The 26,369-nt window shown below is 41.3% G+C and overlaps 1 long non-coding RNA gene and 1 pseudogene across 1 annotated transcript; both read right to left on the reverse strand.

Moving 5' to 3' along the window:
- Positions 1-236: 236 nt before the first annotated feature.
- On the reverse strand, positions 237-15,045 carry LOC102915156 (killer cell lectin-like receptor subfamily B member 1F; annotated as a pseudogene).
- A 7,191-nt stretch (positions 15,046-22,236) lies between these two features.
- Positions 22,237-24,349, reverse strand: LOC143272538 (uncharacterized). The gene is made up of 2 exons (XR_013050184.1): positions 24,136-24,349; positions 22,237-22,958 (listed from the first exon to the last, which is right to left on the reverse strand). It is a non-coding gene; the product is annotated as an uncharacterized LOC143272538 (long non-coding RNA).
- Positions 24,350-26,369: the final 2,020 nt, after the last annotated feature.

Below are 26,369 nucleotides of genomic sequence, written 5' to 3' on the forward strand. Positions count from 1 at the left end.
TGGAGGGTAGAGATGAGGACTTTGCAAATAATTTTCTCTGGTTGTCTGCAGATGACCTCATGCACAGAGATCAGCCAAGGCCACTCAAGGTCTACAGTGCCCCTGCTGACCTGGGCTTAGAACTCGTCTCAGAATGGTACATCTGTGTCTGTGTACATATACTTTTACAGAATAAAGAAACTGGAAGGGAGCATCTGCAAGAATCACAGTGCTTTTATAGTCTATGCTCTGTGCCACTAACTGCACTGGGAGGGCCGACAGGATTGACAGATTGAGTATAGCAATCTGGTGAGGATGAGATGAGATTTGCAATCAGAACATGGGGTTTCAGACATGTTTCAGCTTCTTTTGGCAGACAAAATGGTTGTCTGTAGAACAGATGTCAGAAAACACTTTGGTCTTTGAGATGAGGGTGCAGCTCTTTTCTTCATCCTTGAGAGTGATTTGTAATCTAAAGAGCAAAGAATAGCTGCTTGTAGTATTCAGGATTTGTTTAAAAATGATCACATCAGTTGCTTATTTTTCATTGCACTTTAAAGGATGCTGTAGATTACATCGTGTTCAGGCATAGTAAACACACAGTAACATTATAAATACATATAAATATTAGAGATACAGCTGATAGAAACCTCTAGAGCTTTCAGTTTCATCCTCACTGGAGAAGAATTCTTCCAGCAAGAATCTTCATAATGGCATACAAAAAGGAGAAGGTGTGGGATGGGAGAGGAAACCTCCACATTCTACTACCAACATATAATGTGATCATGTGGAAAATATCTTCATGTTGCTGAGCTTCAGTTTCCTTATATACATAGTATATAACCAGCTAATGTTTAAGGAAGGCATTGAGATATGCAGGAATGTATGACAACAGTTACACACAGTAGGTGCTCAATAAATGCATTCAACATACAGAGTGAACACAGTGGCTCTACAGAATTAGATGCAGAGAAGTAAAGAACCTCAAGTCCTGTGGAAAAGAAACGTTTCTTCTCTTCTCACCCTAGAGGCTGATGAGCCTTTGCTTTGTTGCAACACTAGTCCCACACCCAGGTTTCTTATGGACCACTGCTGGTGGGAATGAGACCAGAAGTCAAGCACTAAGACTGGCAGCTTCTGGGTGATTACAAGGAAGGGTGAGTTCAAGACTAACCTTGTCTCTAGCAAAGGATGCCACACATTAGGCAATAGGCAGGGCTCCCTCACAGCTGTCTCTTTTTTCTTATCTTCATTTCTTCAAGGAGCCCCTTGGGCCTGAACAGCTAATTTGATGTCACTCTAGTGTCCAGCATGCTAATCAAACTATGAACTTCCCTCAACTGGGCTTCTGTAAATATCCCTATATTTTATTTTTCCATCCTTTAGCTTCTTTCTTCAATCTTCAAGATCCTTTTTGTTTTTTAAGCCAATCTGGTCAAATTAATGACTTCTTTTTTTAAAAAACCTTTGATGGATTCCCAGGGCTTCCCCAGACAGGCTTCTGGTGAGGGCTCTAACATTATCTTACTTAATTTTCCCAAATAATCCTGCTTGCAAAATTTTTACATTTTCCTTACCTGAAAATCAGGGAGTTAAAATAAATACTTACTTACTTTATATATGTGTGAGAGGGAGTGGGGGAGGGAAGATGTGGTGGTATTGTGTTCCCCAAAATATTGTGTACCCTAATAAACTTATCTGGAGTCAGAGAACAGAAAAGCCACTAGATACTTAGGATAGGCAATGGTAGCACACGCCTTTAATCCTAGCATTCCAGAGGCAGAAATCCATGTGTTCAAGGATACAGCCAACAAGCATGGTGACTCACGCCTTTAATCCCAGGGAGTAATGGCAGATAGCAGAAAGGTATATAAGGCGTGAAGACCAGGAACTAGAAGCATTTGGCTGGTTAAGCTTTCAGGCTTTTTAGCTGCAGTTCAGCTGAGATTCATTCCGGATGAGGACACAGAGGCTTCCAGTCTGAGGACACAAGATCAGCTGAGAAGTTGGCCAGGTGAGGTTAGCTGTGGCTCGTTCTGTCTCTCTGATCTTCCAGTGTACACCCCAAGAACTGGCCTCAGGTTTGATTTTATTAATAAGAACTTTTTAAGATTCATGCTACAAGAAGAGAAAGAGGAAGGATAGAATGAAGAGAAAGCAAATGTAGAGGTCAGAGGACAATATTTTTGTTGAGAGCCTACCTTTCTACCTTGTTTATACCACTGTGCTGTGCACTCCAGGCTCACTGGCCCAGGTGCTTCTGGGTGATTCTCCTGTCTCCACCTTCCATCTGTGATACAGATGTGTACTTCTGTGTCTGGCTTTTTATGTGGGTTCTGTGGACTGAACTCAAACTGTGAGACTTGCACAACTAGAGGTTTTAGCCTGAGTCATTTTCTCAGTCCAGTAAAAACAAAAGCATGTTTTAACTGACTCTGTTTGTATTGTAGCATGATGGACTCCAAATTTACCTGGCTACTTCCATCTAATCAGAACATTGTTTTATCTAAAGAGTAAAATGGCAGATCACCTGAGCTTAATCTCCCACCTTACATATATTTCTTCACTTATCATATTTTTACTATCAAAATTAAGTAAGCATTTTATTTCAGAGCACAATTAGGATACATACACATGAAAACTGAAATCAACACACACACATACACTAAAAAATCAAACTTTGTTATGTATGAAAATATTTTAAAATGGCAATGTCTATTCTGATTCTGCCAAGAGAAATTAATTTTAGGACACACTATGGTGCAACTCTGCTGCCACAATTCCAAAAGTACTGCTTAATGATAGCATAAGACACTTGCTCAACTATGGCCATAGCAGCATTATCAGTAATAGCCAGAACCTGGAAACAATCTACATGCCCCTCCACCAAAGAATGGATAAGAAAATGTGGTACATTTATACAATGGAGTATTACTCAGCTGTAAAAAAAAAAAAAAAACAAAAAAAAACAAAAAAAAAAAACATGAAATTTGCAGGTAAATGGATGGCACTAGAAAGAAAATTATTTTGAGTGAAGTAACCCAGACTCAGAAAGACAAATAACATATGCACTCACTCATTAGTGAATACTAGATATAAAGCAAAGGATAACCAGGCTACAGCCCATAGCTCCAGAGAAGCTAGGTAACAAGGAGGACCCTCAGAGTGATGCATGGATTACACTGATAAGGGAAAATAGATGAAATCTCCTAGGTAAACTGGGGACAGAGGGGGAGCTGGAAAAAGGAGAGGGTGGGGGATGAGAACATGAGGGAACAGAAGGGCCTAGCTGGGGGAAGGACTGAGTGGGAGAGCAATGAAAGAGATATCTTGATAGAGTGAGTCCTTATGGGGATAGGGAGAAACCTAGTGCTAGGGAAATTTCCAGGAATCCACAAGGATGACCCCAACTAAGACCACTAGCAGCAGCAGAGAGAGTGCCTGAACTAGATTTCCTCTGTGATCAGATTGGTGACTACCCTAACTGTCATCATAGAGCCTTCATCCAGTAACTGATGGAAGCAGATGCAGAGACCCACAGCCAAGGACCAGGCCAAGCCCGAGTCCAGTCGAAGAGAGGGAGGAGGGAATATATGAGCTGAAAGACCCCCGCTCCATTATGAGGACATGGGGCTTTGGGCCAATGAAATGCCCCCCCCCCCTATAACTTAGCCTAAGAAACGCCATTCTGAAGGAATCAGAAAAACAGGAGTTCACAGCCGTAGTCAGCCACCCGGCCTTGACAGAGATAACTATGGCCAGCCACCCAGCCTTGAGAGAGATAACCGTGGTCGACGGCCTTGGGAGAAAGACAGTTAAGTCAAATCAGGATATTTTATGGCTGGCCCCCTGGCCTTGAGGAATAAGCAGCTGGCCTGGGCAAGGCCAAATCAGCCACACACATACGACCCCAAGTTCACCCTGGCCTTCTTTGAAACAACCAATAGGGACCCTGTAACTATGCTCCTCGCTTCTGTAACCGCGCCTCTGCCCCTGAGATCCCATAAAAAGTCCCCCTTGCCCTAGGAAAGCGCGCAAGTCCTCCAAGAGACTTCGCCCCAGGTACCTGGTCTAAATAAACCCTCTTGCTTTTGCATCTGATCTGTGGTTTCGGTGTGTTCCTTGGGTTTGGGGTCTCTCCCGGAGGAAGATCTCCCCTGGGGGTCTTTCAGAGCAAGGGGGGGGTCATGATGAGGAAATCTACAGGGCCAACTGAACCAAGCTCCTGGGAACTCACAAACTCTAAGCTAACAGCTGTGGAGCCTGCATATGGCTCCTCTGATGTGGGAGACAGTTGTGTTGCTTGGTCTGTTTGAGGGAATCCTGGCAGTGGGACCAGGATCTCTCTCTGGTACATGAGCTGGTTTTTTAGAGCCCATTTCCTATGGTGGGATGCCTTCCTCAGCCTTGGTGTGTGTTTGTGTGTGTGTGTGTGTGTGTGTGTGTGTGTGTGTGTGTGTGTGTGGCGGGGGGTGGGGGGTGGGGGGTGGGTGGGAAGGTGGGGTGGTGGTTTGGTCCTGCCTCGAGTTAATGTACCAGGCTTTGCTGACTCACTATTGGAGGCCTTACCTTTTTGGAGGAATAGATGGAAGGAGGGTGGGCTAGGGGAGGGGGTAGTGAAAGACAGGGGGAGGGGGAACTGTGGTTAGTATGTAAAATGAATAAAAAAAATTTTTTTTAGAGAATTTCTGTGTAGAGACTGCAGAGATGGCTTAGTGGTTAAGAGTGCTTACTGCTCTTGCAGAGGACCCAGATTCAAATTCCAGCACCCACAGGGCAGCTCACAACCATCTGCAACTCCAGTTCCAGGGGATCTGATGCCCTCCTCTGAAGTATGTGAGCTCCTGCATGCACATGGTACACATCTATACACTCAGACACACACATACAAAATAAAATAAAGATATTTTTGAAAGAAATTCTCTAAGTATGTATATGGGGAAAGAAAGATAAAAAGAAAATCTATGTATTATAGACAGACATTTAAAAATACTTTCTTTCTAAGTCTAAGAGGATAATATATTTCTTGTTGCTAAAAACTCAGCTGTAAGCCGGGCAGTTGTGGTGCATGCCCTTAATCCTAGTACTCGGGAGGCAGAGGTAGGTGGATTTCTATGAGTTTGAGTCCATCCTGGTCTACAGAGTAAGTTTCAGGACAGCTAGGACTGTTTCACAGAGAAATCTTATCTTGCAAAACAAAACAAAACAAGACAAAAAACCCTCAGTTGTAAATAAACACACACACATATATACACAGACAACTATATAGGACTGATGTACACATGTACATGAAAAATAATTGTCTTTTCAGCCTATCTGACCCTCTCAAGAATTTATTTATTTATTTATTTATATTTATTTTTATTTTTATTTTGGTTTTTCGAGACAGGGTTTCTCTGTGTTACTTTGTGCCTCTCCTGGAACTCACTTGGTAGCCCAGGCTGGCCTCGAACTCACAGAGATCCACCTGGCTCTGCCTCCCGAGTGCTGGGATTAAAGGCGTGCGCCACCACCGCCCGGTTCAAGAATTTATAAACTAAATCAAAGTTACAAAATTAAATTTTCAGTGAAATGGATGTAAATTGAATATTCAAATGAGCTCATTTAATACTTACAGATGAGGATTTAAAATAGAGCCATTTATCCACTTCCAGATCTTCTTTGCTGGTACATAATTCAGTCCAATATAGAAAGTCTGTCCTATTTTCTCTGAGAACTCCCGAATGAATCTCTATAATCAAAACAGAGTGAGAAATTTAAACTAAAATCTGTTTATTCATTATTTATATTCTTCTGCTAATCTTCTAAAACACTCCTACTCCTGTTTGAAGTGCCTCCTAGCTCCCCACCAGCATAACCCTCCCTATTTTGTGAAATTGCTCTCTCTATATTCATGTGTATATAATTGAGTCATCCCACTCTATTCAGTTATTAAATCATAAGTTCAATTAGTCTCCCAGATTGTGAGCTGCCTAAAATCCAAGTCTCCACTTCCTCAGCATAGACAATTGGTTAAAGTCCAGAGATGTTGACATAGCTTCAAGAAAGTGTTATGATTTAACTGAGCAATTTTATTCAACAATTTACCAATTCTTCTTCATATTCAATGAACAGCAACGTGGCTTCTTTTACAGAGCAGTCAGCAAGACCTTCAGCCCATGGTCCGGAAGTTTGAGAAATAAATAGGCATTTATCCCAGTATGGATGCCAATCTCTCGGGCATGTTAGTATGACTGATCTCTCTAGAGTAAGAAAGAACACATGGTCTATTTCTGCCCTGTTCCTGATGTACCATAATCAACCCCACACAGCAGTAACTTCATTAGTGCATGCTGGAACAAGGTTAATGCTGTCAAGGAATAATAATTAATGACAAAAGATTATTTTATGTTTAGTCTCTATTAATTAACTTCAGACAAGTAAACTTTGCTGTTCAAGTGCACAATAATGAATATTCATTAAAATACTCAACTTTGCTATCTGCCTATTAGGGATTGTGTTCATCAGCAGCCCGAGACAGCATGGCCAGGTGTCTAAGATCATAGATGTCAAGGTCATCCAGCTTCAATGTGGTGCACAGAACCAACAATTACAAACTGTATAACTCCCTGCAAGCTCTTAACGTTTTCATGGCTGTCTTCTCATACAATACCATATTGATATAGTGTCTCATGGAAGGCTGTTGTGCACTTGAATTAGGTAACTAATGTTTTCTGTCAAAAACTACCTCTTATTCTCAGGAAATTCAAGCCACACAATTACCTGTTGCTTCAGTCAAGTTCTCTTGAGCAGCTGCACATTTTTCTATTGGTAGTATTTGCACTAGAAATCCCACTAGTAAATAAGAAACACACAGAGAGGATTAAATGCTTAAAGAAATGTTGGAATGGGTGTTCTCTTTCCCACTTCAGGAAATCAAGTTATTTCAACAAACCTGAATATCAGAACTGAGGTTAAAATATTAGCAAACTGGATAAAGGGACAAGTGTGGAGATATATGAACAAGAAAAGCACAAACATGGATTCAAACAGCTCTGAGGTTGCATATGATCTGATTGAAAAGTCAATCTGTGCTGAAACTCTCAGATTGCTCACAGTCATACCTGAGCTGCTCATCTTCAATCACACCCACCTCAAAAAAAAAAAAAAAAAAAAAAGGTTTAGCAGGCACATAGTAAGCTAAGTATGGAGGTCTTTTAGTTTTCTTTGTTATTGCCATCTTTTGTCACAATTTGACTTGGATTTTTTATAGTTCTAGATGCACATATGACATATCTCAAAATGGTTCTCAGAAAAATGAAGAGCAAGGGAGAACTGTGAAGTTTCTGTAGTGGACAAGACATGTTGCCCTGTAACATTCAATGTCACCAACCTCCCCGTAGGCTCAAGGTGGCCAGGTGCTGTGAAGAGGACTAATGTTTATATGGAAATAATGAAGCTAAAGCTCTTCCCTCACTTACCTGAGACACCAAATCCAGCCAGGCTCAAAACAAGAAGGATCAGCCCAGCACAGCCAACTTTCAGAGCCAACCAATGCCAGCGTGGGCACCGACAGGCATCTTGGAAGTGCAAAGAATACACGTGTAAAATCCACTTGAGTACAATTTGGATAAAAGTCTGAGGTGTTTTTTTCACTGTATAAGACCTCCATCAACTACATGGACTCTTTCCAGCACTCTTAGTGGATTGACTGAAACTAGAGATAGTGCTACACTATGTGTGCACTGTTTTACACACACACACACACACACACACACACACACACACACACACAAACATACACGTACATATACATATACACATGCACAGAAAGAGAGACAGAGAGACAGACAGAGTTTTCTATCTTAACTAAGCTCATACTATACCTGGTGGCTATAATTTTCACAATTTGATATGCAACAGTAAAAACAATTTTTTTCTGTTTAGTGGAGTACTTTGTAGTATCACCTTTTATTTAAAGGAAAGCATTATGGCTTCTCTCCTGCATAACTGGGCTCTCCCTATATCACTACTTTTGCATTTGTGGCCATCACCCAGGGAGTGTATATTAACAGGGCACAAGCACTGGTCACTAGTGTATCATGTCTTAGATGCTGTGAGATCTCATCATTGCTCCTCAGGGCTGTGTCCAATTTAAAACACTGAGTTACTTATTTCTAGAATTTCCCAGTTAGTAATTTAATACCACTGCATAATGCAAGCAATAGAAACTACAGTAAATGAAATTGCAAATGTTGGGGTATTGTCACATAGCATGACATGCACTATGTCTGTAGCAGATATGGGGCATTCTGTGGTGTAACATTTGTAGAGTCTCTGTGACCACCACGGTCACCAGTGTTATGATCCATTGGAGGCAAGAAGGAAGTTTAATTTAACATGACTAAGTAGCTGGTGTTGGTTCAAACTTTGGGAGTCTGACCTTGAGTGGTTTATTTTAGGTATCTTTAAGCACAGCACAATATGGTGGAAATCCACTTGGTGATAGTTAATTTAATCCCATGTGGAAAATAAGGCTTAAGGTGTAACTACATCAAACCTCTTGTAAAGTGCATGGGGGACCTTCTGTAAAGATAGGTTCTAGAGTTTGACAAGCCTGTGTTAAGGGTCTGGGAGAGAATATAGTGTTGTCTTGGTCACGCAGATGATGCAAAGGTCACCAGGCTATTAACCATGTCCACTCCCAGCCTTCTGGATGGATAACAGGTTATGCATCCCTTCCTTTTGAAGCAATAACCCTGTGTGTTTAACATCCCTGGTTCCTGTAGTGCTTATCCCTGAGCACAAGGACCTCCATGCTCCCTACATTACACGACATACACTGTGTCAACCATACTGTGCTGTCTAAACACCATGAATGAAATCTTTTCTTTCCTTGTTAACCATATCAACTACTACATAATGAATGTCTTATGTTTATTAGATAGTGAAAAGTGTTAATTTTTAAAATGTGATCAAGAAACATGGCGTTGTCAAATTATTTCTCCTAGACAATTTAAAAAAGTGTGGATTTCCTTTGGAAAACTGAGAATTTTGCTTATAGAAATAATATGGAGAAACATTAGCTGGCTCTTACATCTCTAATTAAAACCTCCCTTTTGCTCTCATTTAGTTTTTAACAGTTCCATATACTTCCATTTTATGAGTGGGTTTCTATTTAATTATTAGAACCAAGTACTGTACCATTGTGAGCAAAGCATTTGATTGCCTTTCGTTTTGCTTTGCTCTGTTTCTCAGGTTGGGTTTCCTGTACTTAGGCTAGTCCCAAACTCCCTCTGTGGTTAAGGATGACCTTGAACATCTGATGCCCCTGTCGCTACTTCTCAAGTACTGGAACTACAGCTGTGCCCCACCATGCATGGTTAGGGATTCCTAATTTCTACAGCTATCATTTTATTTATTAATAAAGACTCAGGAACCAGATGATGGACCAAAAACCTGCTATCTCAGAGAGGCAGAGAAAGCAGCCCACTGACCTTCCTCCTCCACAGATGCCCCAGAAAGAGGGTTTATTTTTCTGCCATCCAAAACCAAAAAGGATGACCAAACTCAAATTATCTCCTTACTATTCCCTCCTTACTACTTATATCTATCTTCCTGACTTCTCTTACCCTCTATGGCTACTTCCTGTCAACTAGTTCCTTGCTCTGCCTCTTGACCTATGCTTGATTTTATTTAATCCTGTGTACTATAAACTGATGGATAGCTCTTGGATTAAGGTTGTGTAATAGAGCTATGCCACATCACAGCTAGAAGCAGATTTTTCCAGAAAATAATGCAATCTCAGGTTTCACAGTATGACCAAATATCCTGCAACACAATAGTCAATTCAGGTATGAGTATAACTGCCCAAAGTGCTGTGCATACATAACTGTGAGTGCTCAGCCTTAAATTGGGTATCTATACAAATTCCTACTCAGGGAACACCATGGAAGAGGGGATGAAAACAATGTAAAAACGCCCTAAAATTCTGTTTTCTGGACATAACATGGTCATTGCATTCACAAATTTGCAACAGCTATGGTTATCTGCCCAAAACGATGCCTATCAAAATCCATCATGGGCCAGGTACATTGATACATGACTTTATTCCTAGCAGTTTCAAGGCAAAAAAACAGAAGGTTCTCTGTGAGTTCAAGGCCAGCCTGGTCTATTCAGTGAATTCCAGGACAGCCAGGCTACAGAGAGACCCTTTCTCAAAATAACAAAAGGAAACATTTCAAGATGGTTGGGGAAGAGGCTCATAAGGCCCCACTCCTCATCGAGAAGCTATTAGTAGTTGATTCAGTTTTCTTTGGGGGTGTGGCTACTGGTGGGTACTCTAGTACATACCCCCATACCTATGCATATACAATTATCATTCATTAATCTCAACAGGTTATTTTGAAAAAGAAAAAGCCATATAGTTGAGAGAGGGATATGTTGAGGAGGGATCTAGGGGTAGTTGGAGGGGTATGAGATGATTGGTGATGTGATAAAATGCATTGTGTGCATATAAAATTCTCAAAGAATGAAAACAAAATAGCCAAATGGGAACACATGAATCTAAATAATTTTTACAACTGAGGTTACAGTTGACAAGAAAAAAAGAATATAAATATGGTGGTCTGAAGAAAAATGGCTCTAATAGTATCATATATTTGAATACTTGATCCCTAGTTGCTAGAATATTTTAGGAAAGATTAGGTGGTATGGCCTTGTAGGAGGAAGTATGTCACTGGGCATGGGTTTTAAGATTTCCCAGTTAGTTCATTCTGTGCCCCCAATTTGTAGATCAGAATGTAAGATCTTAGCTACTGCTCCATTACCTTACTGCCTGTCAGCTTCCATCATTCCCACTATGATGATTATGGACAAACCTTCTGGTACCATGGGCCCCAATAAATTATCATCTGCTTTGTCATGGTATGTCTTCCCAGAAGTAGAAGAGTAACTAAGGCAGAAGTTGGTGCCAGGAAGTGGTGTGTTGACATTACAGACATGATCAAGCTATGTTTTGGGAAAATGTGGAAGACTTTAGGACTCTGGTCTAGGGGAGTAGTTGAAAATTATAAATAGGGCTAAATGGGCCCCCCTAGTAGGAGCTTGGAAGATAATGATGGTGAGAACAATTGTATGATGGAGGCCCCACTCAAGAGCTTTCAAGAGGGAACAATATTAGCAACTGAGTTAGAGACCATTATTGTGATATTTTGATAAATAATATGGAGGCTTTTTCCTCCTTGTCCCAAGAATCTCCTTGAGGCTAAATTAAAGAATTTTGGACTAATTTCATTGACAGAGATTTCAAGACAGCCTGATGTTGATTCTGTTGTGTAGTAATTAGTGATCACTGTTATGCATACCATCAATGAACAGGGCAAAAAGAAATACAGAATGTATAGTTTGAAGAAAGAACACAAAAAAGCTTAATGTTAGAGCCAAGTTTTGAGTTGAAAAGATGAGAAGAAATGGAATAATGGGTTTGGCACCCTCAAGGTGTGACCACACCTAGTTAATCCTGCAACTTTTGAACAGGCCTAAGGAATTATGTCTTCCTAAGAAGCAACAAGAAATTCAAGTTTATACAAATGTTATGCAAGGAGGGCACCAGATTTAGATAATAGATAATAACAAGCAGATAATAAAACTTGGCAGCATTGGACACGTAGTTCTTGCTTTAGAGACATGAAGAATACAAAAGTAAAAATGATGTGGAATATTCCTCCATGGTGAAAGCAGCTGAGGTCAAGTGTATGACAAGAGAGTTCCTGAATTGAGGTCCAGAGACACCATTCTGTGAAAGTGTGAAAATGAAGCCTGGATTGTGTTGAAGACAGCAAGACGCTGGATTTCCCAGCACTACAGGATATCTATGAAGGAGCGCTGCCGACAGGGAATGGAGTCAGCCCACGAGAACTGTGCTGCAAAGAGCAAAGTTGAAAAGACTGGGTCATTCGAGCTCTTTGACACCCAATGTAGAACGACAGGACTTGGAGTTTTCCCTTCGGGGTTTCAGTCTTGTTTGAACCCAGTATTTCCTCACTGTAACCCTTGCCTCCCTTTTGGAATGATAATTTATATTTGTGCCATGTATTTTGAAAGTGTATAATTTGCTTTTTAATTTTACAGAGGGTTACATTTAAAAGACTGCCTTGAGTCTCAGGAGAGAGTTTGGACTTTGACCATTTAAAAAGTCTTGAGACTAAAAGATTATGGGGACTTTTGAGGTTTAATTAAATGCGTTTTGCATTATGATATGGCCACAAACCTATGAGGCCATGGAGTGGAATTTGGTGGCTTGAATGAGAGTGGCCCACATAGGCTCATATGTTTAAATGCTTGGTTTTCATTAGTTTGTTTGGAATGATTAACAATTGTAGTCTTTTTGAAAGAAGTGAGTCACTTTGAGATTTCAAAAGCCTACTCCATTCCTAATTAGTTCTCTTCCTGCCTCAACTCTTATATCAGGATATAAACTTTTACTTGTGGGATGATCTGTATGTCAAATTACTCTGATTGGTCAATAAATAAAACACTGATTGGCCATGGCTAAGCAGGATGCATAGGCAGGACTAACAGAGGAGAAAAGAAAGAACAGGAAGGTGGAAGGAGTCACTGCCAGCTGCCACCATGACAAGCAGCATGTGAAGATGCCCGTAAGCCACAAGCCACGTGGCAAGGTATAGATTTATGGAAATGGATTAATTTAAGCTGTAAGAACAGTTAGCAAGAAGCCTGCCACGGCCATACAGTTTGTAAGCAATATAAGTCTCTGTGTTTACTTGGTTGGGTCTGAGCGGCTGTGGGACTGGCAGGTGACAGAGATTTGTCCTGACTGTGGGCAAGGCGGAAAACTCTAGCTACATTTACTTTTGTTTGTTTCTTTGTTGTTTTTTGAGACAGAGTTTCTTTTTGTAGCCTTGGCTGTCCTGGAACTAACAGAGATCCACCGGCATCTGCTGCCTTAGTGCTAGGATTGAAGGTGTGCATCACCACCACCCTTAGGAAGTAAACTCTGAACTACTGCTCCAGTGTCATGCTTGCCTGCCCCTGCCATGTTCTCCACCTTGATGACCATCACTCTAACTCTAAGGAACCATGAGCCTCAATAAACATTTTCTTTACTAAGTTGAATTACATTACTAACCGTCATGAGGATTAAAATGAAAACACATCTAGAAAAGACTCTTGCTTTCTAGATCTGTGTGGAGGAGCTTGGAAGTTTCCAGTTCATCCTCACAGCACCCATGTGAACCAGTTGGAGACCAAATAGCTCTTCTAAGTTGTGTAAGAGAATGAAGGATACAAGACAAGGACATGCCCCACTGGTACAGAAGAGATAGAAGAGTAAGAGCAGGGTGGCTCATGGGAACCCAATTGAGCATTGCTATTCCACCATAGGATCTAGTACAGAACCAGAAAACCTTAGCTGTAATAAACAAAGTGCTGCATATTCATGGTGATTAAGGAGATAATTACAAACACTTGCAAGAACCAGACAGAAGGCATCCACATCTGTGAGACTGGCCTCCAGAAACTTGACCAAGTTCTCACAATAAATATCATAAAACAAGCCCCGTAAGATCATACTAGGGGAGAGGAAAAACAATTTCTAAAATATATGACTAATCATGCTGCTTTTAGCAGAGGATTGCCATAAGATAGATAGATAGACAGATAGGCAGACAGATAGACAGACAGACAGATAACAAAACAAAAACCTAGGAACTCAGATCATAAGATTAGGAGACTTATTATAGCCTAATTGTTCAAGGGACAGAAAATACATACTTGAGTTAATTCATCTTTCCTCACAGAGAAGGAAAAGTCAATTTGGGTCTATTCTGGCTTTCTATGGGGAAGAGGAATACCCATCTTTATCGGCTGGAACTAAGAATCTGCTCCCATGTAAGATGGGAGGGAATAAGTAAAGAAATACTAGGGTTCAAGGTCAGAAGCACAAGGTCTCCAAAACCCTGAGATCTTATCACACTTTCCTGTCTCTGCATCTCAACAGCACACTAAAGGAGAATTCATCTATAAAACTCACAAGGCACAGCTCAATGCAAAACATGTGACCAGAAGATCTAGAAAAACCTTCAGAACAGGACATGCCAAGGGTTGTGGTAAAAGCAATAAAATATAACCTCCTACTTACTGAATGACTAGGTTAAGAAATCATCTTCCCCATTAAGAAAATGAAGGAATGTTAATTGTGGGGAAATTGAAACCATTGTTCATTGCTGTGGAGAAAAGCAAAATGGTGCCGCCACTGGGAAAACTCTAGTGAGTCCGAGAGAGAGAGAGAGAGAGAGAGAGAGAGAGAGAGAGAGAGAGAGAGAGAGAGAACAAAGGAAAAAAGAAAGAAAGGGAGGAAGGAAGGAAGGAAGGAAGAAAGAAAGAAAGAAAGAAAGAAAGAAAGAAAGAAAGAAAGAAAGAAAGAAGGAAAGAGGAAAATAAATTGGCATGGGTCCTACAACCCTTCTGGATATAGGACCATAAATATTGAAATTGGGGTCTCTGTTATGTTCTCTCCAAAATTAATCTTGAAATTGGATGCCACAGCGTAGTAATGAGAGGTGAAGAGGCCTCTATGAAGTTAAACTGCCTTCTAACTACTTAAATATATCTCTGTAGAAGAGTCACCTCTCAGCCGTAGGGGATGGGTGTTGGTCCAAGTAGTGACTCATATGGTCCAAGTACTGAGAATAACTGCTGAGTTCTCATCCTCAAAGCCAACATCAATGTCACCAACACCCTGAGACCTCATTACACTTCCCTGCCCCTGCTGGTGTTACAGCTCTCAGCCCCAGGCCTGAGATCCTTGTCCATGAAGACTGCATAGCTCATCACTCTTCCCAGGATGACCTGCATTTCTGCTTCTTTTTCTTTGCTCCTTACAGCCCTTTATTGTATTCAGCCTCAGCTCCACCCCCTTTGTCCTCTTTTTCCTTCTCCCCTTCTCCCTCCTGCCCTGGCTGCTAGAAAACTGACCAAATTCTGCTTCTTCAGCTGTCCAGTAGCAGCTGTCTTGCCTTGTTCACAGCGTGGCCTGACTACACTCAGCTTCCCTGCCTCTTGCATGTTCTGTGGCCTCAAACATCACTTCTGCTCTCTACTGGCCTTGCCACCTGTGTTACCAGCTCAGCCTGATCTTCTTAGAGAAGGCAAGAAAAGGCCACTGCAGGGAACCTTTTTTGAGGACTGATATTGCAACACCAGGAGAAGCATCAAAGGGGAGCACCCAGCAAACTTGCTGAGGCAAAGCAACCTCCTGAGTGGCTTGAGAAAAGCCCTTTGGATCAGTCATGGGTTTCTGACCAGTCCCAGCACTTTGTTTAGATCAATCACAGCCTTGATTTTTGCACCAAGCACAGCCTTTGAGGCTTATGTTTTTGAATGACAGGCTGGATTCTTAGCATCAGTCACGGAAGTGTTTTTTGCTAAACAACCAGGGAGGTATTCCCCATCTGCCCTTGGTGAAAATCATTGCACTGTCATGTAAAGCGAGATCAACTTTCTGATAGCAAATAGTTTGACAAAGGGAAAACAGTTTAAACTGTTCCCAAATACTAATCCAAACTTAGTGATTTAATACAACAAATGCAGTGAGCGTGTGTGTGTGTGTGTGTGTGTGTGTGTGTGTGTGTGTGTGTGTGTGTGATGTGAATGATTAGATGTGGGACTGTGTGTGTTTGTGTTTGCTCTTGGGTCTGGGCACATGTGTGCTAGAGTATACATGTGGAGGATGGAGAACAACCTGTGGGCATGAATCCTCTCACAGTTCTACCTTGTGTGAAACAATGTCTTTTTGCTGATTAATAACTAGACTAAGTGGTCCAGGGCCTTCTGAAAATTGTTCTGTCTCTGACTCCTGTCTTCATAGGGCCACACTGGGATTACAGATACTTTCACTTCTATATAGCTCCTACATGGGTTCTGGAGGTCTAAACTCTCACTTCCTGGCAAGTGCTTTGTGGCAATGAGCCATCTCCTCTGCCCACAAATGATATCTTACATAACAGGCTGTAAGTCAAGTATCTCAGATATCTGAGCTGGAAAGGGAAGTTGCTACAGGCCTAAGACAGAGAGAGGGACTTGGATTCTAGTTCAGGTGCTAGAGGGTCCACCTAATGCATGAGACTCTGAAATTGACCCACAGAGCAAGAGAGAACAAGGGGAAGGGTGAGGACCAATGAGGGGGGGGCAGAGGAAAGGAGAAGAGAGGGGGGAGAGGATGGGGAAAGAGAGTAGAGGACAGGAGGGAAAGGAAGAAAGCGGAGGGGAAGAGAGGAGAGGGAACAGGAGGAGAGGGGAGAGGGTACAAGGGCCAATTCCTTGTCATATATGTGGGAATCACAATGTGTTCACTGAGTTCTCTTCCTTTGGCTCTGTTTTACTCCTAGATCCAAAGGCACGGACTTCGGCACAACACTCTTTGGTGATGTGGTCTGCTTTAGTGGGGGAAGGAAAGGTAGCAAGTGACACCTGCTTCTTAAGATGCCAATGCTAACATATGTCCTAGACATTTCCTTGACTGTCGGGGTCACAAGGCCAAGGCTGGATTCAAGAAGACACATATGGACAATCCTACCACAGCCTTTCTTATATTTTAGATGAGAAGTGTCCTGTGAAGGAGGTTTGTGTGTCCGTGTCTTGATCTCCAGATTGATTACAGATGTGGTTGCTGAGAGGTCATTAAAGAATGAAGGCTTTGCCTCATTTTAATACACCAGTGAGTTCATAACTTGATAACCAAACTGGGGATTAGGGAACCTCTCAGATCAGGCTTAGGGGAAGGAAGGCTCTGGAAGTGTGTCTTTGGAGGCTCTGGTTTGTCCTTGGTTCCACTATGTCTCACTCTTCTGCTTCCAAGTAGCCACTTGCTCACTACCATCATGTTCTTCATCTCCATGGGACCAGAAACAACTCACTAGGACTGAAAATTCTGAAGCTGGGCCAAAGACGTCCTTCCTGCTTCAAGTTTTTCTCTGTTATTTTTAATATAGATATAAAATCCAACGAACACACTGTCTTATTTAGGATTTCTATTGCTGTGACAAAACACCAATGATCCAAAAGCAAGTTTGGGAGAAAAGGGTTTATTTGTTTTACACGTCCATATGGCTGTTCAATATTGAAGAAAGTCAGGACAGGAACTCAAACAGGCCAGGATCCTGGAGGCAGAGCTGACACCATAGCCATGGAAGGGTGCTACTTACTGGCTTGCTTCACATGGGTTGCTCACTCTTCATTCTTATAGAACCCAGGACCAGCAGCCCAAGGATGGCACCACTCACCATGGTCTGGGCCCTCCCCATTGATCACTAATTGAGAAAATGCCTTATAGCTGGATCTCATGGAGGCATTTCCTCAACTGAGGGTCCTTCCTTTCTGATGACTCTAGCTTGTGTCAAGTTGACACAAAACCAGCCAGTATATACATCCTGGAAAGAAGCAGGAAGAAAAACAAACAAAAACCAGAATATGTGTTGCAGGAAGCTTAAAAGTTCTTATTAATAAAATCAAACCCGAGGCCAGTTATTGGGGTCCATGCTGGTAGATCAGAGAGACAGAACAAGCCACAGCTATCTCACCTTGCCGGATCCTCAGCTGGTCTTGTCTCCTCAGACTGGAGGCCTCTGAGTCCTCATCCGGAATGGGTCTCAGCTGAATTACTGCTCAAAAGCCTGAATGCTTAACCAACCAAAATCTGAACCAGCCAAAAGCCTCTAGTTTCTGGTCCTCACGCCTTATATATCTTTCTACTTTCTACCACCACTCCCTGGGATTAAAGGCTGGCTTTCTGGAATTAAAGGTGTGTGTCACCATGCTTGGCTATTTCCAATGTGGCCTTGAACTCACAGAGATCCAGAGGGATTTCTGTCTCTGGAATGCTAGGATTAAAGGCGTGTGTTATCACTGACTAACTAGTGGCTTGTCTGTTCTCTGACCCCAGGTAAGTTTATTAAGGTACACAATATTTTGGGGAACACAATACCACCACAAATATGTTTCTGAATAGGAGTAATATTCCCTTGAAGCATTCCATTATATAGTGTTGATATTTCAAGGTAACATAACCCATGTGCTTTCTGTGAAACAATCAGGAGATTTGGATGTTGTCCATACAATTTATCTTTTGGGTTTAAATCTCTGGAATTTGTAATATTCTGTGTGTGTGTGTGTGTGTGTGTGTGTGTGTGTGTGCATGCACGTGAACCCCTGTCTGTCCTGGAACTCACTATGTAGACCAGGGTGGCCTGGAACTCACAGAGATCCACCTGCCCCTTGAGTGCTAGGATTAAAAATATGTACAACAATGCCCAGCAATTCTTTACACTTGACATCTCACCAACTACTTTCCAAAACTGGATTATTTAATCAGATTCTTACCATGTCAGTGCCAATTCAATTTTTTTCTATTTACTTTATTGTTGATTCTTTTTGCTCTTTTGACTCTTTGTTCTTTGGGGGAGCCTGCCACCCAGCTTCCAAATAAATCACACATAGAGACTATTATTACTTTTAAATGCCTGGCCTTAGCTTGGCTTGTTTCTTTATTACTTTTCTTGCAAAGATATTTTAAATATTAGTGTCATCAGGTGCAAGAACATCTGACTCCAGACGTTTGTTATCTTGCTCTTTAATCCATGGCCTCTTTCCTCTCTGCTTCCTGTCAGGGTTTTTGTTTGCCTTTACCTTTATGATCTGGTATTTTGGGCCTTACAGCATTACTGACCAGGCCCATTGTGGATGGGTCACAGTCCTAGACAAAACTTTATCTAAATGATGAGAGTGTCTATGTACAGAGATGAGTAAGAGCTGAGGCTGTGTGAGTTGAAAAATTAGTGATTTTGAAGTCAGCTGAGAGCCAGAGGAGCTGAAGTTGGTGCAGGTTTTTGGTTTGTCATATTGAGTAAGCTGGAAGATTGATAAAGCTGTGACCTCACTGGTACTTTTTATTGGAAGAGAGGAATCCATTTGGAGCTGGCTTTGATAAACCATCCTGCCTCTATCTTGGGCTTGGAAACCATCTTATAACAAAGTCAAACTAGGGTGATTCCTCCCACCTGTAACTACAACTACAAATTATTTTGTACTACTGTGAGACCAAAATGAGCCATCTTAGAAATAAGACCAAAATGCTTTCACCCTAAAATTAAGGCCTAAGATTTCTCCTTTTGGAAATAGGCCATTGGTTACTGAAACCAGTCAGTTCAGATTCCAGAAATCAGGAAGTGTAAATGTACAGAGTCACAAGGTAGTCACGAGGTAATGCCTGCCGGACTATGGAATGTCCTCTCCCTGGTTTCCAGGGTAACTGACCACAGAAATGCCCCTACCTGAGGGCAGCCAATGAGAAATTGTGTTAAGCAACCACTCCCTTAGAAGTAATTTCTGTAAGTCCCTAGAAGCCAGCCAATCAGAATTGTACCCATACTAGCACCCCTAAATGATGTAACCTTGTGATTTTTCCCTTTAAAAGCTGAGTTTGCAGATAGGTGGGCACTTCCTCCAGCCTCCACTGCGTTGGATGTATTGGACGAAGTCCCTGCCTAGGCTTGTATTGCTTTTGGATATCCAGAATTAAACCTTGCTTTTGCATTCCGGCATGCTCGTCTTTAGTGGTCTCTCTGGGGGTCACAATCTGGGCACAACACTTATAAAAAGACAGGATATGAGCTAACCAATGCCAAAATTATAATTCTGTGATTTTTGCTTTTATAAGACCTGGGCTGAGGTGGTAAGTTGAGGCATCTTGGGAGTACTTTCAGGTATAGTCCTGGTGCCAGGGGCCTGATGCCAGTATCTAAATGAAACCGGCACATCTTTAATCCCAGTACTTGGGAGGCAGAGTCAGGTGAATCTCTGTGAGTTCGAGGCCAGCCTGGTCTACAGAGAGAGATCCAGGGCAAGCACCAAAACTACACAGAGAAACCCTGTATTGGAAAAAACAAACAAACAAACAAACAACAACCAAAAAACCGAAACCCTCTTGCAATTAAATTTATCCATGGTCATGGTGCATCTCTGAGGGACACCAGACCCTTAACAGCAGCAGCATTTAACTGAAGAGCATCGGCTCTGGTGCCAGACTAGCCTTCAGTTGTCAGTGGATTCTTTGATGTCTATAATCCTACAGTACCTAATTTGAATGACACATCCCTCTGTGGCTGGGCAAGTCCTAGTTTATGCCTGTCTTCCTAAGACGGAGAGAGACAGTGGTGCTTACCTGTATGCAATGTGTCAACTATGGACCACAACTGTCCCGAGGAATTATCCCCTGAATTGAAACTTCCTCTCCAAATTGAAACATTAACATTCCCTCCAGGAGGGAAGGGAGGCTCCACAGCCTCAGGAGGACAAAGAGTCACATGCCTGAGAGAACAAAAACTTTGAAGATTCTCCAGGGCCCCTCCCCAACAGTATAAAAAAGGAGTGAACAGGTACTGAAGGTGGAGAATCTGATCAGCTAAACTGCAGAGAGAGATATTGGGGTGGTATAGTGGTTTGAAAGAAAATGGCCCTCAAAGGGAGTGGCACACTTGTGATCTGGATCTTGAGGCAGGAAGACAACAGGCCCTTGATCCAGATCATGAGGCTGGATGACACACGTCTTGTTGGAGTAGGTGTGGTGGCCTTGTTGGAGGAAGTTTGTCAACTGTGGGGGTGGGCGTTGAGGTCTTTTTCTCAGGCTTCACTCAGTTGACTTCTAGTCAAGATGTAGGACTCTCAGCTCCAGCACCATGTCTACCTTCACGCCACCATGCTCCTGCCATGATGATAATGGACTGAATCTCTGAAACTGTAAGCAAGCCTCTTCAATTAAATGTTTTTCTTTGTAAGAGTTGCTGTGGTCATGGTGTCTTTTCACAGCAACAAAAATCCTAACTAAGACAGATGGTTAAACTGTCTGCAAGAGACATAGAGAGCCCTGGGAGTTGCATGTTTTGGGGAGCTGGCACGCGGGTTTGGGTGAACTTTCTGGAGATGCAGCTGCTTTCAAGTCATCCCTGCTCCTTGGGAGTAACCCCTCACCCATACTCCTTTTGAAGGGCAAAGGAAAACAACAAACTTTAACATTAATTAAGTAAGATTGATAAAGTTACTTGGGAAACACTAAGTTATATAAAAATAAGCAGGCAGAATAGCAGATTATGTCTTTGATCAGGGAAAACAGAGTTGACACCACACTGCTGGCTTCTGCTTATGTAATCCACCGATCCCCTCCTTTTTGGTGAACAAGGAATACATCTGTTCTTCTCCCTTAAGAAGCGACCACCACCTCTGTCCACTTTGACTGCAAGTTCTGTTTGCTTAAGATAAAACTGTTCTAACCAGAAACCTGTAAATCACAACTTCTGTAAAACTTGCTTAGCTCTGAGAAAGTCTCTTTTGAGGTGACAAGAAAAGACCTCCCTAGGATGGTATCTTAGCTACTGTTCTATTGCTGTTAAGAGATACCATGACAAAGGAAGTTCTTAAAAAGGAAACACTAATTAGGGGCTTGTTTGCAGTTTCAGAAGGTTTGTCCATGTTCATCATGTAGGAAGAGCAAATAGGCATCGTGGCAGGAAGAGTAGTATCTGTGACTTTTAATTTTGACCTACATCAGCAGGCAGGGGTGGGGTGGAGTGGGGGGATCGAGAGACAGGGCCCAGTGTGGGCTTTTGAAACCTCAAAGCCCATCCTTAGTGACACCTCTTCCAACCAGGCCATACCTACTGTGGATATCCCTCTGTATAAATAAAATGCTGATTGGCCAGTAGCCAGATAGGAAGTATAGGCAGGACAAGCAGAGAAGAGAATTCTGGGAATAGGAAGGTTGAGTCAGGAGACGCTGCCAGCCACTGCCATGAGTACCAACATGTAAGAAACTGGTAAGCCACGAGCCATGTGGCAAGGTATAGATTTATAGAAATGGGTTAATTTAAGATAGAAGAACTAGATAACAAGAAGCCTGCCACGGCCATACAGTTTGTAAGCAGTATAAGTCTCTGTGTGTTTACTTGGTTGGGTCTGAGCGGCTGGGTCTGAGCGGCTTCAGGACTGACAGGTGAGAGAGCTTTTTCCTGACAGTGGGCCAGGCAGGCCTGGAGAAAACTTCAGCTACACATACCTACTCCAGCAAGTCCACATGTCCTAAATCTTCCCAAACAGTTCCACTAACTGGCAGCCAAGCTTTCAAATATACGAGCCTATGCAGCCTTTCTTATTCAAACCACCACAGAAGGTCACATAAACAAGAGTATTATAGTGTCTAACAATATATCAGGTGTGAAATATTTAATTAATATTTAATTTAAGGAAGGGTGAGTCCCCTTAACACTGTTAGTAACCCCAATGACAAACACATTGCATCACCAAATTGAACATTGGTACAATAGTTATTTGGTCTGATAAGGGCTCCCTTTCTTGGGTGAATAGAAGTGTGTGTGTGTGTGTGTGTGTGTGTGTGTGTGTGTGTGTGTGTGTGTGTGTGTGTTGCATCCTCCCAGGAAAAGTCTGTCAAACTATAGTCATACGCCTTAGTAAAATGGAAACACTATGCCTCACATTTCAGGCTGACTATGATTATTACATGAAAGAATGTTAGTGGAATTCCTTAGGGCTCCAGTCACAGGAGAAATACTAACAAATGGCATTCATGTACCTCTTGTCCCCCATGCTGCCTGGAATGTGCCACCTGTCTGGAATCCTGCACCACCAAGCCTGGCAAAATGCAATTCTCACTTCTTCATGCATCAACTTTAAACTCCCCAACTCAGGACAATGAATATATTCAACAACAGAACCAACAGTCAAAACCAGTCCCGAGACAGTTCCTACCATTTCCTCTGGGCTTTCATGTTGAGTGAGTTTGGCCTTTAATTCCATGTGGGAGATCTGACTGCATGTCCAGTTTCTTATGTCTTCAGAAAAATAATAATATTTCTTTCCAAATAAAATCCAGTTTCTTGGGCAGATCTCACAGATAAGTTCTTTCTTTTCCACTGAAGTGTAGATGGTACAATCAAATATAATAAAGTAGGATTTCTATGTCATATCTTTTCTTGACTCATCATCTTTATTCAGTACTGAATACTTTAGGTAACATAAATAAGACTTGGCAAAATTTTGCCTGATATATATTTTTTCCAAATAGGGAAGTTTATTTATATTGCTTTGACATGCAGAAATTGGGCCCTGTGAGGGAAATACCCAGACAGGCAATGGTCACCTACAGTATAAAAGCAATGTAATAGAATTTTTCAGGTGTATGTGCAATATTTATTGATATACTACAAATAATGAATCATTATTTTATTATCAATTGATTGAGACAGGGTCTCTCTATGTAGCCCTGGCTGTGCTGTGCTGTATAGACTAGGCTGGCCTTAAACTCACAGAAATCCACATGCCTCTGCCTCCCTAGTGCTAAGATTACAGGCATACACCACCAAGTCTGGCAAAATGCAATTCTCACTTAATTATTGTGTAAAGGTAATACCAGTATTAAATGCACCATGTGCAGGCTTTAACTGAGAATTTCAACAAGCCATCTGTCCTATTCCACAGCTAATAGCTCATAATTTTCACCATATATCACATTGCATTGTGGTAAATAATTGAGTCCAATATAGCCATTCAATTTTATTTCTACCACTTAATAACACATAAATGTTCTTTTCTTTTAATAGTTATCAAAATTTGAAGTACATTAAATAACTCAAAATATAAATGTTACTCTAAATTATAATTCTAAATTAATTTTTCAAACAGTTTGCGTTTGCTTTTATTTCTCTCATGCTGACTATTGAACCCAGGGCCTTATACACACCAGCCAAGTATTCCATCAGTTCCACCACTTGCACTGAAAACACTGAATGGCTTGTTAATATATGAATTTTTTTTTTTTTTTTTTTTTTTTGGTTTTTCGAGACAGGGTTTCTCTGTGTAGCTTTGCGCCTTTCCTGGAACTCACTTGGTAGCCCAGGCTGGCCTCGAACTCACAGAGATCCGCCTGCCTCTGCCTCCCGAGTGCTGGGATTAAAGGCCTGCGCCACCACATGAATTTTTAAAAATAAAATTTCAATATAAATCTGCATACTAAGTGGAATAAAAATATGGTAAACTTTCCAAAGGACAAGATAAATAACTTTTAATAGACATAAAGAAATTCTATGGTACCTTGTGATAAAAATCGTAGAGTTAAAAAAACAGTGTAAACAAACATCAGAAGAGAAAGCATGGCATGGTGGCGCATGGGAAGGCAGAAGCAAGTAGATCTCTGTGAACTCAGGCCAGGATGATCTACAGTGCAAGTCCCAGGCAGCCAGAATTACATGATGACACCCTATCTCAAAAAATAATTAATTAAATCAAACAAAACCAAAACTGAGAATCAAATAGGATTTTTCAAAGATTAGGGAAATTTAAATCATATTTTTTTTAAAAAAAACATATGTAAACTAATGAGTATCAAAGTTCAAGATTATTATTCACACGTGTGTGACAAGATATATGTATATACATATATGTAAGAACAGTGTCTAATGGATGGATTTAATATGGTAGCATTCACAGTGTCCTGAAAATTATATGACTTGTTGAACTGCAAAGCAACTCCCTTTGATCCTAGTTTTAGCAAATTCTATTGGTGCTTCACCCAACTGCTCCCCAAGCCAGCTAACCACATTCACTCACAATGAGGTTACAAACCTGTGGCCACAGGAAGGTAGCCGGCTTCATAGTATAGAGAAATTGTTTCCATTAGCTGAAATGTCTGAAACTTCTGTTTCTGCCCTGACACCTAAATGATATTATTGTGGTTTGACCTTTATTAACCTTACCCTGACTTACTTCCTAGGAGAGGGTGCATTCTGGCCTGAGTTGGCTCTCCACCTCCAGCTAAGAAAGACTCTTAATCTCACCTTCACTGAGTGACATTCTTCTATGTCTCCCTTAGGTACATGATGAATATATATTCAAATGTTACATAACATGAAACAACAACAGTGGATACTTGGTATTCTGAAGGGTTTCAGGGAATGCTCTGAAAGTGTAAGGAACAGCAAACAAGTGAAAGGAAAGACTAGAAATAGACACATTTTCTGAGTTAAGTCATTTTTTTCCTAGGATGTACTTCTCTCTACAGACACAAGATAAGGACTTTTAATAGGTGTACAGGCTGGGCATGGTGGTGTACTCTAATCTCAGCACCGAGGAGACATAAGCAGGCAGATCTCTAGAGTTCAAGATCATCCTAGTCTATATAGTGAGACTTTGTTTAAATATGCATACTATGCATACAGTTTATAATCTTTTTAGGTATAAAATAACAACTCTTAAACCCAGAGGATAAACCCTCAGCTTGAAAATGATATTTCAAATAGAGTTTATATTGTGGTGTTTTTTTTTTTTAATGAAATGGCTATTTTGATCTAGATGAGTCAGGAAATAACTTCATTAATGGAATTCTTGCACTCAATATCTTGCTGGTGTCAAGGTGTGGCAATGTCAGTCATGAGGAGGTCCTCAGATCTGACATTGACTTTGCTCTTTCCAAGACTCCATCCAGCTTCATTTGCACACTATCAAGAATGTAACCACCCTGCCCTTACCTCCACTGCTGCTATCAGCCCTAAGCCATGATCATAATTTACTGTGTTGACTTGTAAGATTTCCTAAATTTCTCTTCAACTTCACCTTTGTCTTCTAGCTACCTGACCTCAAGAGAGCAGAGAAGGTTTCATACCCCGAGTTCCCTCTTTCCAAGTGACTCAATAAGTATTTACTGACAACGTGGATGTGGACAGAATTCTAAAGAATCTGGAGAATAAGTCACTCACCAGACAAAGCAACAGGAAGTGCAATTACAGCCACAGTGAGGATGATGATCACTACATAACAGCAGTGAAGCTTAACAGGAATCACACGGGAGACGATTCTCAGACATTGTCCTTGGAGCTTTTTAGCTATAAAACATTAATATAAGAATGTTAATCTCAATAATCTCTAAAGGAAAATAAATAAATTTCTCACAAAACCCTACTCTACATTTGCCTTGTACTGAAAACCCCTTTAAAAGAAGGCCACGGTCCATAAAAGATGTTTACAAGAGAAAGAGGACTAGAGAGGATGGAAACAGAACTTTGATCAGGGAGTCTTCCAGTACCTGAATTAAGGGTAAATCGTAAAAAAGCAAGAAACAAAAGGAGCAAGGAGCATAGTGAGAAGCAGCCACAACAGTCAGCCTGATTTAGCTTCATAAAAACGGGTCTAGAAAAAGAGACTGCGGCAAACATTAAAAACCATACTAGCATACTAGAGTAATTAGACATATTAACAGAATAAGAAAACAGCAAAATCAAAATATCTTAATAAACACAATTATGTGAAAATCAGGAATTAAAGAGATTTTC

This window comes from Peromyscus maniculatus, chromosome 3 (assembly GCF_049852395.1).
Source record: "Peromyscus maniculatus bairdii isolate BWxNUB_F1_BW_parent chromosome 3, HU_Pman_BW_mat_3.1, whole genome shotgun sequence".
Classification (NCBI taxonomy): domain Eukaryota; kingdom Metazoa; phylum Chordata; class Mammalia; order Rodentia; family Cricetidae; genus Peromyscus; species Peromyscus maniculatus.